The 18,076-nt window shown below is 45.1% G+C and overlaps 1 protein-coding gene and 1 long non-coding RNA gene across 5 annotated transcripts in view; one reads left to right on the top strand and one right to left on the bottom strand.

Moving 5' to 3' along the window:
* IFRD2 (interferon related developmental regulator 2) overlaps positions 1-18,076 on the top strand; it is a 30,092-nt gene that overhangs the window by 5,756 nt on the left and 6,260 nt on the right. The window lies entirely within an intron of this gene.
* The window catches only part of LOC120868303, a 12,777-nt gene continuing 5,458 nt past the window's right edge, over positions 10,758-18,076 (bottom strand). The window contains exon 2 of the long non-coding RNA XR_005722190.1: positions 10,758-13,903. This is a non-coding gene — a long non-coding RNA (uncharacterized LOC120868303). The remainder of the gene's footprint in view (positions 13,904-18,076) is intronic.

Below are 18,076 nucleotides of genomic sequence, written 5' to 3'. Positions count from 1 at the left end.
CTTTCTGTGTTTCTATACAAATCTAAACATTTGTTGTTGTTCTAGTTTTGTAAGAAATGCCATTGGTAATTTGATAGGGATTGCACTGAACCTGTAGATGGCCTTGGGTAGTAGAGTCGTGTTTTGACAGTATTGACTCTTCCAGGCCAAGAGCATGGTGTATCTTTCCATCTGTTAGTGTCATCCACAATTCTTTCATCACTATTTTCAGAGTATAATTCTTTTATCTTCTTAGGTAGGCTTATTCCTAGGTGTTTTACTCTTTTTGATGTGATGGTAAATGGGGATTATTTCCTTGATTGCTTTCTTTAAAAAAATTGCTATTTGGCTGCACCAGGTCTTAGTTATGGCACATGAGGTCTTTGATCTCTGTTGTGGCAAGCAGAACCTTTTCACTGCAGCATGTGGAATCTAGTTCCCTGAACAGGGATTGAACCCAGGCCGCTGCATTGGGAGTGTAGGGTCCTAGCCATTGAAGGCAGGGAAGTTCCCTGTTTTCCTCGATTTCTCTTTCTGATTTCTTGTTGTTAGTGTATAGGAATTCAAGTGATTTCTATATTAATTTTGCTTCCAGCAAATTTGCCTCATTCATTGGTGAGCGCTGGTAGTTTTCTGATAGCATCTTTAGGATTTTCTGTGTACAGTATCACGTCATCTGCAGACAGTGACAGTTTTTCTTCCTTTCCAATTTGGATTCCTTTTCTTTCTTTTCTCTGACTGTCATACTTAGGACTTTGGAAACTATGTTGAGTAAAAGTGGCAAGGGCAGACATCCTTGTCCTCTTTCTAATCTTAGAGGAAATGTTTCCAGCTTTTCACCATTGAGAATGATGCTAGCTATGGGTTTGTCATGTGTGGCCTCTATTATGTTGAAGTAAGTTCCTTCTGTGCCCACTTTCTGGAGAGTTTTTATCATAAATGGATATTGAATTTTGTCAAAAGCTTTTCCTTCCTCAATTGAGATGATTATATGGTTTTTATTCTTCAGTTTGTTAATGTGGTGTATCACACCGATTGATTTGGATATATTGAAGAATCTTTGCATCCCTAGAATAAATCCCACTTGATCCTGGTGCGAGCCTTTTAATGTATTGTTGGTTTCAGTCTGCTAGTATTTTGTTGAGGATTTTTGCATCTATGTTCATCAGTGGTATTGACCTGTATTTGTATGTGTCTGTTTTGGTATTAGGGTGACGGTGGCCTTGTAGAATTGAGTTTGGGAGTGTTCCTTCATCTGGAATTTGGGGGAATATTTTCAGAAATATGGGTGTTAACTCTTCTCTACATGTTTGGTAAAAGTCACCTATGAAGCCACCTGGTCCTGAACTTTTGTCTGTTAGAAGTTTTCTCTTCACAGTGTCACTTTCATTACTTGTGATTGGTCTGTTCATATTTTCTGTTTCTTCCTGGTTCAGCCTTGAAAGGTATACATTTCTAAGAATTCGTACATTTCTCTTTTTAAATTAAAACTTTTTAAAGTGCTTGTTCATTTACAGTTGCACCCTGTGACTTGCAGGATCTTAATTCCCTGACCAGGGATTGAACTTGGGCCCCTGGCAGTGGAAACGCGGAGTCCTAACCACGAGATCGCCAGGGAATGCCCAGAATTTGTCTGTTTCTTTTAGGTTGTCCATTTTATTGGCACAAAGTTGTTTGTAGTAGTCTCTTACGACCCTTTGTATTGACATTTCTGTGGTGTCCATTCTAACTTCTTTTCCATCTCTGATGTAATTTTTATTATTATTTATTTACTGGCTGTGCTGCATGGGCGTGTCTCTCTCTGCGGTGCAGTGCACAGACTTCTCCTTGCTGAGCACTGGCTCTAGGGCGTGCTGGCTTCAGGATCTGTGGTGCGAGAGCTCAGTAGTTGAAGGTCGCCTGCTCTAGAGCAGACTCAGTAGTCGTGACACACGGACTTAGTTGCTCCACCACACATGGGATCTTTCCGGATCAGGGATCGAACCTGCATCTCCTGCACTGGAAGGTGGATTCTTTACCACTGAGCCACCAGGGAAGCCCACTAATTTTATTGATTTGAGCCCACTCTTTTTTTTTTCTTGATGAGTCTGGCTAACGGTTTATCAATATTGTGTATCTTTTCAAAGAACAAGCTTTTACTTTCATTGATCTTTTCTATGATTTTCTTTGTCTCTATTTCATTCATTCCTGTTCTTATGTTTATAATTTCTTCTACTAACTTTGGATTTTATCTTTCTTCTCTCGTTGCTTTAGGTATAAGGTTACCTTGCTTCTTTGATATTTCATCTTGTTTCCTGAAGTAACATTGCATCCCTGTAAACTTGCCTTTTGAAACTGCTTTTGTGGCATCCCGTAGGTTTTGGATCTGGTGTTTTCTTTGCCATTTCTGTCTCAGTTCAGTTCAGTTCAGTTGCGTCCATCTCTTTTCTACCCTATGGACTGCAGCATGCCAGGCCTCCCTATCCTTCACCACCTCCTGGAGCTTGCTCAAACTCACATCCATTGAGTCAGTGATGTCATCCATCCAACCATCTCATCCTCTGTTGTCCCACTCTCCTCCCGCCTTCAATCTTTCCCAGCATCAGGGTCTTTTCAAACAAGTAGGGTCTTTTCAAATGAATCGGTTCTTTGCATCAGGTGGCCAAGGTATTGGAGCTTCAGCTTCAGCATCAGTCCTTCCAATGAATATTCAGAACTGATTTCCTTTAGGATTGACTGGTTTGATTCCCTTACAGTCCAAGGGACCCTCAAGAGTCTTCTCCAAGACTACAGTTCAAAAGCATTTCTCTCTAGGTATGCTTTTTCAATTCCTCGTTGATTTTTTCCAGTGATCCACTGAATATATATATATTCTTATTTGAATTTTTTTCCCATATAGGTTTTGAGAGTGTTGACTAGAGTTACCTGTGCTGTCCATCAGGTCGTTGTTGATAATCTGTTTTACATACAGTGGTGTGTATATGTGTTCATCCCAACCTGCACATTTATCCCTCCCTCCCATCCCTCCCTTTAGTAATCATAAATTTCTTTTCTTTTACATATATATATATAGGCTATGGCCTGCAGGTTCTGGCATCTCAGTTCCATGACCAGGGATCCAATCTAAGACCTTGGCAGTGAAAGCTGCGTCCTAACCCTATACTGCAGGGGAATTTCCCATAAATTTCTTTTCTAAGTCTGTGGGACTGTTTCTGTGTTGTAAATTAGTTCATTTGTATCAATTTTTAGATTCCACATATAAGCAATATCATAGGATGTTTTTGGATCTCTGCTGATTTTCTTGAATCACTGTAATCATCTCTAGGTCCTTGTTGCTGAAAATGGCATTATTTCATTCTTATTTTTTTTTGGCTGATATACCATTGTATATATGTACCATATCTTCTTTATTCATCTATCAAGAGACATTTTGGAGACTTGTGTGTCCTGGCTGTTGTAAATAGTGCTGCAGTGAATGTTGGGGTGCATATATGGTTAGGAATTATGGTTTCTGAGAATATCCGCTGGGAAAAGCATTTCCAAATCCTACGGCTGGTGTGTTTTTCATTTTTCAGGAATCTCCCTCCTATTTTCCCAATTGGCTGTGCCCCTTTACATTCCCCTCAACAGTGTAGGAGGGCTCCCCTTTCTCTACACAGTACTTATTGCTTGTAGACTTTTGGAGGATGGTCATTCTGCCTGGTGGGAGGTGATACCTTGTGGTCCTTTTGATTTGCATTTCTCTACTAATAAGCTATGCTGAGCAAGTTTTCATGTGTTTTTTTCTTTTTTTCACAGCGAGAGTGAAATATCCATCTTGAAATTGACTTCGTGAAAGTCCACCCTCTGAATTCTTTTCTGATTACCTCCCCAGGGATATTTCTTATGGGCAAGTGCCACTTACTTACAGTGCCCCAGCCCTTGTGATTATTAAGTGTCCAGAAAGTGAAAGTCACTCAGTCCTGTCCAACTCTTTGCGACCTCATGGACTATACAGTCCATGGAATTCTCCAGGCCAGAATACTGGAGTGGGTAGCCTTTCCCTTCTCCAGGGGATCTTCCCAACCCAGGGAATGAACCCAGGTCTCCCGCATTGTGGGCAGATTCTTTACCAGCTGAGCCACTAGGGAAGCCCAAGAATACTGGAGTGGGTAGCCTATCCCTTCTCCAGGGGATCTTCCTGATACAGGAATCGAACTGGGGTCTCTTGCATTGCAGGCGATCCTTTACCAACAGAGCTATCAGGTAATCCCCGTGTGTCCAGAAGCAAGGGTTTTAAAGCTGTAGTTTTGAGAAATGGCCACAAGGCGGAAGGATTTTTTTCATGCCCAACACTGGGTCTTCTGGCCGCCAGAGCCTTAGCAGAGAGTCCTGTTCTTGGCTTATAACTGAGAGTGGAATGTGCCAAGTCAAACAACCAAGGGCTTGTGGCTCCTTTCTTGTTCCCCGTTAGCCTTCACACCCCCAGACAAATAACCAACTCTTGTATCGCGGCAGCGCCCAGGGTGTGGTCAGAGAGACAGGGTTGACTGGAAGGAAGTAGGCTGGAGGCGGGACCCCCATCACCGGGAGACCTGCACACAGGCTGACTGTTCACAGCTCTCTCAGTCCAGAGGGGGCCCCACCCTTCGGTTGCCCTAGTTTTGGTTTTGCTGCTGGAGAGGCCCCCTGGATGTGGACAGCGTGATCCTATTCAGAGGGGATCAGACACCGCAAATCCAAGGGGGGCGGGGGGTTCCTGTGCAGGCACGTGCTCCCTGGCTCCCTCAGCCCCAGGACTGCTCTGGCGCCCAGGGAGTTACCAGCCTAGGTCCCCTGGTCTGAAGGGAATATAGTAGGCATGTCTGTTTCTTTTTTAAGTGGGGCTTTATTTTATGTTGGAGTACAGGTGATTTGCCACGATGCGCTTGTTTCAGGTGGACAGCACCTAAGTTGTGTTTGTTTTTTCAGTGTGCAGTTTCGGGTATACTGAGACTCAGTTCGCCATACACGTATACCTGTTCTTTCTTGGAGTGTTTTCCCGTATCAGGTTTGACAGAGTATTTCGTGACAGTTCCTGGGCTCCACAGTAAGGCATTGCTGATCACATTTTGTGTATATGCTTTGTGTTTATGTTTATCTTAACCTCCAAATTTCTCTCCCCTACCCCACCTGATTCTTTTGGTAAACATATATTTGTTTGCCAAGACCTTGAGTCTGTGTCTGTGTTTTTAAATTAGTTCTTTTGTGTCAACTTTTAGTGTCCACCTATAAGAGGTATCATATGACGTTCTTGTTTCTTGTCTCCATTACACTCGTGGGTGTGATCGTCTCTGCCTCCAGCTGTGTTGTTGCCAATGGCGTTATTTCATTCTTTTCTATGCCTGAGGGAAATGGCATTGTCTATATGGACACCATGTTTATTTCTTCATTCACCTGTTGATGGATCTTGAGCAGGCTTCTGTGTCCTTGCTGCTGCAAATAGAGTGGTAATAAATGTTATGGTGCATGTGTGTTTAGGAATTATGATTTCTAAGGACAAAGGAACGCCCGGGAGGGGCGTGTTGGAATTCTGTGGTTGGCCTGTTTTTTTGTATTTTCAGGAATCTCCCTGCTGCTCTCCACGTTGGCTGTGCTGCTTTGTACTCCTGACGGTGGAGGCTTGCTCTCTTATTTCCATGCCATGTTCAATATTTACTGTTTGGAGACTTTTGGAGGATGGCCACATTCCCTGGTGGGAGGTGATACATCGTGGTCCTTTTGATTTGCATTTCTCAAATAGTGGTGCTCAGCAAGTTTTCATGTGATTCTCTCTCTCTCTTTTTTTTTTTAATTAAAATTTTTGTTAATTTTTAACACCAAAGACATTTTGTATTGGGAAATAGCCGATTAATGGGGCTTCCCTGGTAGCTCAGCTGGTAAAGAATCCGCCTGCAATGCACGATACCTCAGTTCGATTCCTAGGGAGGGAAGATCTGCTGGAGAAGAGATAGGCTACACTCCAGTATTCTGGCCTAGAGAATTCCATCGACTGTGTAGTCCATGCAAAGAGTTGGACACAACTGAGCGACTTGGACTTTCACTAACAGTGTTGTGGTAGTTTCAGGTGAACAGTGAAGGGACTCAAGCCTAAATGTATCCATTCTCCCCTAGACCCCCTCTCATCCATGCTGGCACATAGCATTTAGCTATACAGTAAGTCCTTGTTGGTTATACTTTTTTTTTTGGTTATCCATTAAAAAAAATAATTTTATTTATTTTAATATAGTTGATATACAGTATTGTTTTTGAGTTCCACACCAACCTGGTTCAGTTCTACATACACCTGTACTTGCTCGGGTGTTTTACCCACAACGGTCACTGCGGGTTGGGCTGACTGGCTTCTGCTGTCTGACATCCTTGTGATGATGTGTTTTACACCCACACACACACATTTACTATGTTTTTATGTGTTCTGTTCTGTCAGCCTCAGCCTTCCAATTTATTCTTCTCCCGTCCCCAGTTGTTCCCTTTAATAAATTTAAGTTCCTTTTGTTACTCATTCTTCTGTTAGTACACTAGTTCATTTGTCTCAGTGTTTTGATTCCACCGGTGAGTGATATCAGGGATACTTGTTTTCCTCTAACTCTCTGTCCCTGGTGTAGTCATCTCTTTGTGTATCCAAGTGCCACAGATGGCGTGGTTTCATTCTGTTTTCTAGCTGAGCAGTCGTGCATGGAGTGTCTGTTGCATCTCTTTTTCTTCCTTTTATCGATGGCTGTGCTTTTTGGTGGTTTCCACGGATTTCCTATTGTGAATAGTGGAACATGGAACTTTGGGCACAGGACTGTTTTTGCAGGATGGTTTTCTCTGTGATTGTTGCAGGACTGAGATATCCAGGGCTTGTGGCAGCACTTTGTTTTGTTTTGGAAATAACTTCCCTGGTGTTCTGTATTTCAAAGTGGCCACTGACAGCATATTTGCCCCAACAGTGCAGTAGGGACCCTTTTCTGCCCAGCATCTCTTGCATTTTTTTTTTCTCTCTTGCATTTATTGTGTAGACTTTTTGATACCTGGTATAGGGGTTATGGATTTGTCATTTTGATTTGCATGTTACTAGTCACTGGAGATGCTGAACAACTTACCATTTGACTTTTTGTTTCCTGTAAATAGGAGTGTAGTAACACTTAGCTCTTGCCATTCATTTCTTGAGAGTGAGCCCCATTTTCAAGTTGATTTCCTTGACCTACCAGAAGACACTCCTTGAGGGCAGGCATCATTCACAGCCCTGCCGTCCCTGTGAATGGTAACTGCCCTTTGGTTCAAACTTGATGTTATGAGAAGAGCCCAAACAAGGCAGCAGCACTTTCCCCTACCCGACCCTGGTATTTCCAGCAAGCAGACCTTTCATCACCTCAGGGAAAGCCATTTTCCTGGGTGGTCAATTCTAGTGGAAAGTACCTGAAGAAAGAGCCAAGGGCTTGTGATTCATTCCCACTTCTGTCTTGCTTTTCAGGCTCTGCTCTCCCCTTCCCACCCCAGAGACACATCTCAAGCCCTGCAGTATTGTTGTGCTGAGGGTGCTGTTGGTTGGAGGTGGGGCGACCCAAAGGAATCAGTGCTTAAGTGGGTTCCCCAGGAGCAGGAGACACGGAGACTTTCCCAAACTCTTACTACTTAGTGACTACAGCATCCTTCATGCACAGGCTAGCCTTAGCTGATAGAGGGCCAGCCTGCGTTATGGGTGTGGTCCCATCCAGAGGGTCGTACGTTGCACAGGTACAGTTCAGTTCAGTCGCTCAGTCACGTCCAAATCTTTGCGACCCCATGAACCACAGCACGCCAGGCCTCCCTCTCCATCACCAACTCCCAGAGTCCACCCAAACCCATGTCCATTGAGTTGGTGACGCGTGCAAGTGGTTTGGGCCTGCCCCTGCGGTTCTGAGCTCCCTCCCACAACCCCAGCTCAGGGAAGCAGCCCCGGAGAGAAGACCTCCGGGAGGCGCGTGGCGCCCCCTCATGGAAGACGAATGCACAGCACGCTGGGAAGCGAGCCTCATCAGTGGAGGAGCAGGCAGCCCAGCTGTGTGCGTCTGCAAGGCCTCGATGGGAGATCCCAAGTGCGTCTCTAGAACGGTAGAGCTCCAGCTCTGCTCAGAGGCCCGATCTGGCAGAGTCCCTGGTGTGAGGCTGCTCTGCCCTGGGCAGGACTAGCCCAGACTTGCCTCGCTGCTAGTGTTGCTGCCCAGGAAGAAGCATGCTGCATCAGGTTGGGAGAAGCCACTGGCGCCTTCCTGGCCTCAGCTCCTCTCCTGCCTTGCCTTTGCACCTAGGGCCCAGGCGCCCTTGGTGATGCCATCCAGCCATCTCATCCTCTATCGTCCCCTTCTCCTCCTGCCCTCAATCATTCCCAGGATCAGGGTCTTTTCTAATGAGTCACCTCTTCACAACAAATGGCCAAAGTATTGGAATTTCAGGTTCAGCATCAGTCTTCCAATGACTATTCAGGACTGACTTCCTTTAGGATGGACTGGTTGGATCTCCTTGCAGTCCAAGGGACTCTCAAGAGTCTTCTCCAACACCACAGGTGCAAGGGAGCCTGATTTTCTCTCCCAGGCTCCACAGCTCTCTCAAAGTTAGCCCAGGACAGCTTGGGACCCAGGCCTGCAGGGGACCTGTGGGTGTAACACCAGCCCAGGAGACAGTCCTCCTCGAACAGAATAGGCAGTCCAGCCTCTGGTGTGGTTTTTTTTTTTTTTTAATTTCCATTTTGTTTTGCAATATAGTTGATCTAGAATATTGTTTTTCAGTTCTACACCAACCTGATTCAGTTCTACATATACCTGTACCTTTCTCGGGTGCTTTACCCACAAAGGTCATTAGAGAGTGTTGAGGAGAGTGTTTTGTGCCATTTCATTCATCCATGCTGATTCCGGTTTTATATAGATATTTATTTACTACTATGTATGAACAGACTTGTTCCAAATAGGAAAAGGAGTATGTCAAGGCTGAATGTTGTCACCATGCTTAGATGGATGGATGAAGCACAAGCTGGAATCAAGATTTCCGGGAGAAATATCAGTAACTTCAGATATGCAGATGACACTTTCCTTATGGCAGAAAGTGAATAACTAAAGATCCTCTTGATGAAAGTGAAAGAAGAGAGTGAAAAAGTTGGCTTAAAGCTCAACATTCAGAAAACTAAGATCATGGCATCTGGTCCCATCACTCCATGGCAAATAGATGGGGAAACAGTAGAGACAGTGTCAGACTTTATTTTGGGGGGCTCCAAAATCACTGCAGATGGTGACTGCAGCCATGAAATTAAAAGATGCTTACTCCTTGGAAGGAAAGTTATGACCAACCTAGACAGCATGTTAGAAAGCAGAGGCATTACTTTGCCAACAAAGGCCCGTCTAGTCAAGGCTATGGTTTTTGCAGTAGTCATGTATGGATTTGAGAGTTGGACTATAAAGAAAGCTGAGTGCCGAAGAATTGATGCTTTTGAACTGTCGTGTTGGAAAAGACTCTTGAGAGTCCCTTGGAATGCAAGGAGATGCAACCAATCCATCCTAAAGGAGATCAGTCCTGAGTCTTCTTTGGAAGGACTGATGTTCAAGCCGAAACTCCAATACTTTGGCCACCTGATTCCAAGAGCTGACTCATTTGAAAAGACCCTGATGTTGGGAAAGATTGAAGAAGGGAGGAGAAGGGGACGACAGAAAATGAGATGGCATCACTGACTCAATGGACATGAGTTTGAGTAAACTCTGGGAGTTAGTGATGGACAGGGAGGCCTGGTATGCTGCAGTCCATGGGGTCGCACAGAGTCAGACACTGAACTGAGCTACTGAGCTGAAGTGATGTATTGACTTGTCATTTTCTGTCACTCCCAGCATTCTCATTTATTCTTCTCCCCACCCCAACTGTTCCTCTGGTAAATTTTAAGATTTTTTTTAGTCCTCCTTCTGTATCATTAGTACACTAGTTCTGTTGTATCAGTGTTTCAATTCCACCTGTAAGAGATATCAATGATACGTGTTTTTCTCTGAGTTTCGCTCCGTTGGACTGAGTGACTGAACTGAACTGAACTGAGCTTTCATCACGTTAGAAAAAGCCGTTATCCTGGGTGGTCCATTTGAGTGGAAAGTGCCCGACGGTTTGTGATTCATTCCCTCTTCCCTCTTGCCCTTCAGGCTCTGCTCTCCCCATCCCTACCAGGAGATACATCTCAAGCCCTGCAGTAATGTTGTGCTGAGGGTGCTGTTGTGTGGAGGTGGGGTGACCCAAAGGAATCAATGCTTAAGTGGGTTCCCCAGGAGCAGGAGCCATGGAGACCAGGAGACTTCTCAAAGATCTTACTATTCAGTGACTACAGCATCCTTCCGGTGCCCTAGGCTAGCCTTAGCTGATAGAGGGCCAGCCTGCCTTACAAGGGCGTGGTCCCATCCAGAGGGCTGCCGGAAGTACAGGTGTTAGGGGGGCTTGTCTGCCTGCACAGGCTCTTCCGCTCTCGCGGGTTTAGCCAGGCCAGCTTGGGGCCGAGCCCTGTTCAGGCCTCGTGGGTGTGACACCAGCGCAAGTGGCCCGGACCTCCGGGAACAGAGTAGGCAGTCCGGGTCCGCTCTAATTTCCATTTTGTATCGTAATACACTTGATACACAGTGCTGGTCTGCTGTTCTACATCAACCTGATTTAGTTAAATGTATAATTGTATCTGTATTTTCTCCGATCGTTTACCCAAGTGGACATTACAGTGTGGTGAGTAGAGTCTCTTGCGGTATTTCATACACCCTTGGTGATTTTGTGGGTTTTGTGTGTGTGTATATATATATATACACGTATATACACACATATAGACACACTCTTTATTTGTGCTTTCCTGTCAATCCCACCATTCCCATTTTTTCCCCTCCACTCGCCATCTATTCCCTTTAGTAAATTAAGTTCTTTTCTTGGTCTTCCTTCTGTATTGTTAGTACACTGGTTCGGGTGTTCAGTGTTTCGAGTCCTCATTTGTGATGTGAATGGTGCGTGTTTTTCCCTGTCTGACTGGGTACTTAGCGTAGTCCTCTCCTGATGTGTCTCAGAGCCACGAATGGCCTGGCTTCATCCTGTTTTCATGCTGACTACTAGTCCATGGTATGTTTGTTGCGTGTCTTTTTCTTTCGTTAATTAATGAACGTACTTACCGGTGGTTTCAGTGGCTGTGCTGTTTTGGATATTGGCACAAATACCATTTGAATGCATATGTCTTTTCAAAGGATGGTTTCCTCCAAGTAGATTCCAGGAGTACGATCTCCAGAGCTTGTGGCAGCACTCTGTTTCATTGTGGAGAGAACTTCGGTAGTGTTCTCCAGCGTGGCCGTTGCCAGTTTATATTTGCACTGATTTGTCACTTAGATTTGCATTTTTCTAATCACTGAAGATGCTGAACATCTGACCATTAGACTTTTGTGTGTGTGTGTAAAGAATGTAGTAAAATTTAGCTCTTGCAGTTGGTTTCCTGAGAGTGAGCCTGGTTTTCAAGTCGATTTTCTTGACCTACCAGAGGATATTGCTTGACGGCAGGTGCCATTCACAGCTCCACAAACCTCTATGTTAAGCGCCCTGAAGCTCCTTTTGAAAGATGCTGTTACTAGTCGTGGCCACAAGGTGGCAGCCCTTCCCCTTCCTCGCCCTTGTGTTTCGGGCAATCTTGATCCTTCATGAGCTTGAGAGTAAGTGGTTTCCTGGGTGGTCCCTTAGAGTGAAACTTGCTGGGAGAAATAGCCATTAGTTTGTGATTCAGTTCCTCTTCCTTCTTGCCCTTTAGGGTCCGCTCTCTCTTCCCACCCTGGAGACAAATTTCAAGCCCTGCATGAGTTTTATTGAGGGTTCTGTTTTAGGTGGGGCAACCAAAAGGAAGCCTGCGCTAAGTGGGTTCCCCGGGACCAGGAGCTGTGGAGACCGGGAGACTTTTGAGCGCTCTTACTACCCAGTAGCTCCAGGATTGCTTCAGGTGTACTAGGCTAGCCTTACCTCTTAGAGGGTCAGCTTGCATAACCAGCTTGTGGTCCCAGCTGAGGGTAGCAGGAAGTACAGGTGCAAGGTGGCACTCATTTGGAGGCACAAAGCCTTCAGCTCTCTCAGATTCACCCCAGGCCACCCTGGGACCCAAGCCAGTTCAGGCTTCACTACCCTGACCCTGCCCAGGTGACACTCGCTTCGTGCAGTAGAATAGGTGGGCCCCACTCTAGTTTAAAAATGTCATTTCCATTTCTATTGCATTATAGGTGATACACAGTGCTTTTTTTTATTTCTGCAGCAACCTGATTCAGCCACACATACACTTTCACCTGTTCTTTCTCAGGTGCTTTACCCATGTGGGTTATTACAGAGTGTTGAGTAGAGTGCCTTGTGCTATCTCGTATGTCCTTGCTTGTTAAATATATATATATATTTATATGTGTGAGGTGTGTATTTATTTGACAGAAAACCACAATCTCAAAGTCCTAATTTATTCTCCTCTAACTTTTACTTTTGGTAAATCTAAGTTCCTTTTTAGTATCTCATCTGTTTTATTTTTTAGTACCTCAGTTGTATCAGTGTTTAGATAGCACTTCTAAGTGTTATAAGCAATGTTTGACTTTGTCTATTTAGTGTGATCATGTCTTGCTGGGTCCAAGTGCCCAGAGATGTCATGATTTCATTCTGTTTACTGGCTGAGCACCAGTCCATGGAGTGGTTGTTGCAAGCCTTTTTTCCTCATTTATCTGTAGTTCGACATTTCCATGGTTTTGGTTGGTATTCTATTTTGGATTATGGCACAAGGATGGTTGGGTTTCATGGGTCTTTTCGAGGATGGTGCTCTCTGGGTAAAGGCCCAGGATTGGGGTTCCCAGAGCTTGTGGTAGCATTGCTCTTTGATTTTTACAGAACCTTTAGTTTTCCTGCAGAGTGGCTGTTTCCAGTGGCTGTTTGAATCAGTCGTACTGTAGGATTCTCTTCTCCTCTAGCGGTTTTCGTGTAGTGACTGTTTGATGACTTGTGTGATGCGTTACTTCATTCTCACTTTAATTTGCATTTATTAATCATTAGAGATGCTGAGCATCTTTTCAGTTGATTTTTGTTTTTTAAAAAAGTGTAAAATTTAGCTCTTGCAATTGATTTCTTTAACTGCTCTGAAGTGCGGGTTTTAAAGTTCCTGTTACAAGAAGCGGCCCCAAGGCGGGTAGCACCTTCTCCTGCCCCAGTCTGTTAAATCGAGCAAGCCCAACCTTCATGGCTCTTAGGGAAAGCTGTTTTCCTGGGTTGTCAGTTTGAGTGAGAAGTGCCCAAAGAAATAGCCAAGAGTCTGTGACTCATCACCACTTCCCTCTTGCCCTTCAGGCTCCTGCTGTCTGCTTCTACCTGACAGACAGACCCCAGGTTCTGCAAAAGTGCTGTGCTAAGGATGCTGTGGTGTGGAGGTGGGGTGACTCAAAGGAAGCAGTCTTTAATTGGGATCCCAAGCAACAGGAGCTGTGGTGCCCAGAAACTTTGCACAGCCCTTCCTGCCCAGCGGCTGCCTAAGATCGCCTTAGCTGATCGAGGGCCAGCCTGCATCCCGAAGTTGTGGTCCCAGCCAGTCGGAACCAGGCACTACAGTTAAGTGGGGTCTTTCTGTCTCCCATCCTGTTCAGCTCCTTCAGCCCCACCCCAGTGCAGCCTTGGGATGAAGCCTCAGGCTCCAAGGATGTGACACGAGAGCAGGTCGCAAAGGCCTGCGGAGAACAGAATGAGCAGTGTGTCCTTTCATTTGCGAGCTTTATTGCACTGTGTGTGAGATACAGCGTCGTGTTCGAGTTCTGTGGCCACTTGATTCCGCTGTACAGATTCCTGTAAGGATTCTTTTTCAGATCCTTAGCTCAGGTAGGTTATTACAGGGTGCTGGAGGTGCTGTGTAGTGGTCGGAGTCCACTCTAAGGAAGTAGACTGGAGATAAACCACCTCACAACTAGGAGACCTGCCGACAAGGTGAGAATTTAGAGGGTTCAAGCGTAGAAAGCAAGAAATAGACGAGAGAGAGGAAGAAACTAGGAGAATAGAGACAGCAAAAGGATGAGAGAGGAGAGAGAGGAAGAAAGGAATGGCAAAAGAGACATCGTGAGAGGAAGCCATCAGGAAGGGAGAACAAGAAAGAGAGGAAGCAAGAAAGACGTAGAGAAAGAGAATAAAGGAGAGAGAAAGGAAGCTAGAGAAGGAGAAAGTGAGGCAGAGACACAGATTAGAGGAAGGGAGGATTGCAGAAAGAGAGGGACACAGAGACAGAGGAGTCAAGGAAGATACAGAGGAGAGAGAGGAAGGAAGAAAAAGGAACAAAGAACCAGAGGAGAGAAAAGGGGACACGAGGGAATGAGCATAAGAGAGGAAGAAAGGAAGCAAGCTAGAGAGAGAGAAAAGGAGTTAGAGACAAAGAAAGGAGGGGATAGAGAGGGGAAGGAAGGAAAACAATGAGGGAAGAGAAAGGAAGAGGGAAGTGGCGTGAGAGAGGAAGAGCGAAATGTAGAGACAGACAAAAATGAAGGCAGGAGAGAAAGAAAGGGGGGAAGGAAGGGAGAGAGAAATGAGAAAGGAAGAAAGCGTTAAAGCAAAAGGAATAGAGAGGAATGGAGGAAGGTAGAAAGAATGAGAGGAATCAAGAAAGGAAGGGAGAGAGGAGGAAAAAGTGAAAGAAAATCAGAAGAAAGGAAGTTAGAGAAAGAGGGAAAGAGAAAGGAAGGGGAAGGAAGGTGGGAAAAAAGAAGGGTAGGAAAAGTTAATGAGAAGAGAAGAGAGAAAGGAGGAAAAAGAGAAATAGAGGAAAAGAGGATAGAAAAAATAAAGAGATGAGAAAGGAAGATAGGGAAGGAGACAGGAAAAAAAAGAGCGTGAAAGACTAAGAGAAAGAAAGGGAGAGAGACACAGAGAGAAAGACTGAAAGGAGGAAGGAATCAAGGGAGAAAGAAAGATAAATAGGAAGAGAGAGGAGGAGACAGAGAGGAAGAAGGAGAGAGACCAGAGGTGAAGAATGAAAAGGCAAGAGAGAAGAAAACGGGAGATTAGGGAGTGAGAGTGTGAGAGAGGAAGCAAGCAAGCTGGAGACAGAAAGGGAGTTAGAATGGCAGAAATCAACAAAGGAGAGAGAAGGAAAGAGGGAACAAGAGTTAAAGTGAGAGAGGAAGAGGAGAGAGAGGCTAGAGAGATGGACAGGAAGGCAGGCGTCAGGAAGGGAGGACGAGAGACAGAGAAATGGACCGAGAGAGGAAGGATGAGACAGACAGCAAAAGAGCCACAGCCAGGAAAGAAGGGAAAGAGCAGGGGTGGAGGGTGGGTAGGGAAAAAGGAGGGCAGAAAACCAGAGGAAGGAGGGAAGTTAGAGAAAGTGCTAAAGAGCAAAGGAGAGAGAGGAAGGAGAGAAGAGAATCAGGAATAGAGTAATAGGAACAAGGGAAGGAAGAGTGAATGACTGAGGAAGGGGAGACAAGAGGATAAAAAAAGTAAGAGAAAGATGAAGGAAGGGAGGCATCAAGGAAGAAAGGAAGAAGGTGACAGAGAACAAAAAGAGGGAAAGAGTGGGAGGAAGGAAGTAAAAAGGGAGCAAGACAGCAAGAGGAAGACAGAGAAGAGAAAGAGAAACAAAGAGAAATGCATGGAAAGAAAGGAAAACAGAAAGGAGGAAAGAGAGAGGACCAAAGGGGCAAAGAGAGAGAGAGAGAAGGAAAGAAGTAGGAAAGAGGAAGGAAAACAGATCAATAGAGAGAAAGACACAAGGAAGGAATCAAGGGAGAAAGATAAAGAGGGGAGGAGAGAGTCAGAAGGATAGAAGGAAGAGAGATGAGAGAAAACTGTCGAGGGAGAAAAAGATGGGGAGTGAGGAAGAAGAGAGAAAGGGGGAGAGAGAATGACAGAGACAGGGAAACTGAAGGAAAGAGAGGGAAACAGAACTAGAGTGAAACAAAAAGAGAATCAGGAAGGAAGCGAGAGAGAGAATAACTGAGACAAAGGAGGAAGAGGAAGGAAGATAGGAAGAGACGGAAAAATTCCCAGGAATGAGAGAAAGAGGGTCAAAGGAAGAATGAAAGAAATACAGGGGAAGGAGGAAGGGAGGAAGAAGGAAGACAGCAAGAAAGAGGAGGGCAGAAAGAAAGGGTGAGAGAAAAAGCAAGCGAGAGAGAGAGATGAAGGAAGGAATCAGGGAACGCAGGAAGATAGAGAAAGGAAGAAAGGAAGTGAGAGATACAAAGTGAGATAGGGAGGAGGAAAGAGATGAAGAGAGGAAGGAAAGTGGAAAACAAAGAGTGAAAGAGAGAAGGAAAGAAAGAAATGGGGAAGGAACAGATAAAAAGAAACAGAGGAAGCAAGGAAGAGAGGGAGAAAAAGAACAGGAAAGAGAAGGCATTGGAGAAGGAAGGAACCAAGAAAGGAAGACAGAGAAGGAAGAGAGAGTCAGAGGAGGTGGGACAGGAAAGAGAGAAGGGAGAGACAGAATCAGAGATAGAAAGGGAGAGGGAGGAGGGGAGAGCAAAAGTGAGAAAGGCAGGGAGAGGAAGAGAGAGAGAGAGAGACAGCAGGAAGGAAGGAGAAAGAGAATCAGAGAGGGAGAGAGACGGGGAGGAAGCAAACTAGAGAGAGGCAAACAGAACGCAAGTGAGACAAAGAAGGATGGAAATCAACAAAGGAGGAGAGTGTGAAAGAGAATCGAGAGACGGAGAGAAGAAGGAAGCAGGGAGAATGAAAGAGGGAAACAGGAAGGAAATGATAGAAATTGAAAGAGAAGAGGAAGGAGAGAAGATTGAGTGAGGGAAAGAGAGCTAGAGAAAGACTGAAAGGAAGGAACAAAGAAATAATCAGCAGGAGAGAAAGAGGAGAGGGAGGAAGACATTAAGGGAGAGCAATAGGGAGAGAACAGAAAGAGTAAGAGAGGAGGAGACACAGAGAAAGGAAGGGAGAGGAGGGAAGGAAAGAACAAGGGGGAAATAAAACTAGAGAAGGAAGGAGAGCAAGAGTAGAGAGAAAGCAGTAACAGAAGCGAGAGAAAGGAAAAGTGAGAGAAAGCAAAAGAAAATCAGCGAAAGGAAGAAAGAGAGCTAAAGAACGAAAAGGAGAGAGGAATGGAGGAGGAGAGAGAGTAGCAGAGAGAGTGAGGGAAGAGGGACAATGGAAGGCAGAGAGTGAGAGAAAAGGAAGGAAGGGAGAGAGACGAGAGAGAGAGAGAAAGGAGGTCAGGAAGAGTAAGGAGACACACGGGGACTGGAAGAAGAAAGGAGGAATCAAGGGAGAGAGAGAGAGAATGGGGAAGGAAACAGAAACAGGGAGATACAGAGAAACCGATGGAGAGGAAGGAAGGGAGAAGAAAGAAAGGGAGACACAAAAGAGAAACAGAAAAAGAGGGAGGAACGTAGAGAGGAAGAATAAGACTGAAACTGAAAGAGTGAGAGAAGGGCTGAGGAGGAGGAAAGAGAAAGGAGTTAGAGAGAGACTGGAGAGGAAGGAGAGAGCAAGGCAGAGAGAAGCAGAGAAGAGAGAGAGAATCGAAGGGAGAGAGAGACGGAGAGAAACTGAAAGGGAGCGAGAGAGAGAGACAAAGGCAGAAACTGCCAGGAAGAGATGAGGAAGGAAGGCAGGCGAAAAGCGAAAGAGAGGGGGAGAGGACAGAAAGAAGGGGTGAAAGAAAAAGGAGGAAAGATAAAGAGAAACAGGAAGGAAGGAATCAAGGAAGGAAGGTAGACGAAGAAGAAAGAGTAAGGGAGAAAGGAAGCTACAGACAGAGGAAGCTAGGAAGGAGGAAAGAGCGAGGAACAAAGGGAAGAAAAGGAAGGGAGAGAGAAGGAAAGAAATAGGGGGAGGAAGGAAGATAGAGACAAAAAGAGAAACCATGAGGGAGAGAGAGAGAGAGGGGAATAGAGAGAGAAGATAGAAAAAACAGGAGAGAAAGAGACAAAGGATGATAGGTGGAAGGAGAGAGGAGGGAAGGGAAGAGAGAGCAGGGAAGGAAGAAATGGAAGGAAAAAGCATTAGAGAAAGAGTGAAAGAAACAGAATCACAAAGAGGAAGAGGAAGGAAGGCAGAAAGAGGAACAAAAGGGGAAAGAGGAAGAGAGGAATGATGAAATCAAAGAAGGAAGGAATCAAGTGAGAGGAGGGGAGATAAATAGGGA

This window comes from Oryx dammah, unplaced genomic scaffold, assembly GCF_014754425.2.
Source record: "Oryx dammah isolate SB20612 unplaced genomic scaffold, SCBI_Odam_1.1 HiC_scaffold_9, whole genome shotgun sequence".
Taxonomy (NCBI): Eukaryota; Metazoa; Chordata; class Mammalia; order Artiodactyla; family Bovidae; genus Oryx; species Oryx dammah.
Note: the sequence above shows the minus strand (reverse complement) of the source record. Positions and strands in the feature narration are given on the sequence as shown.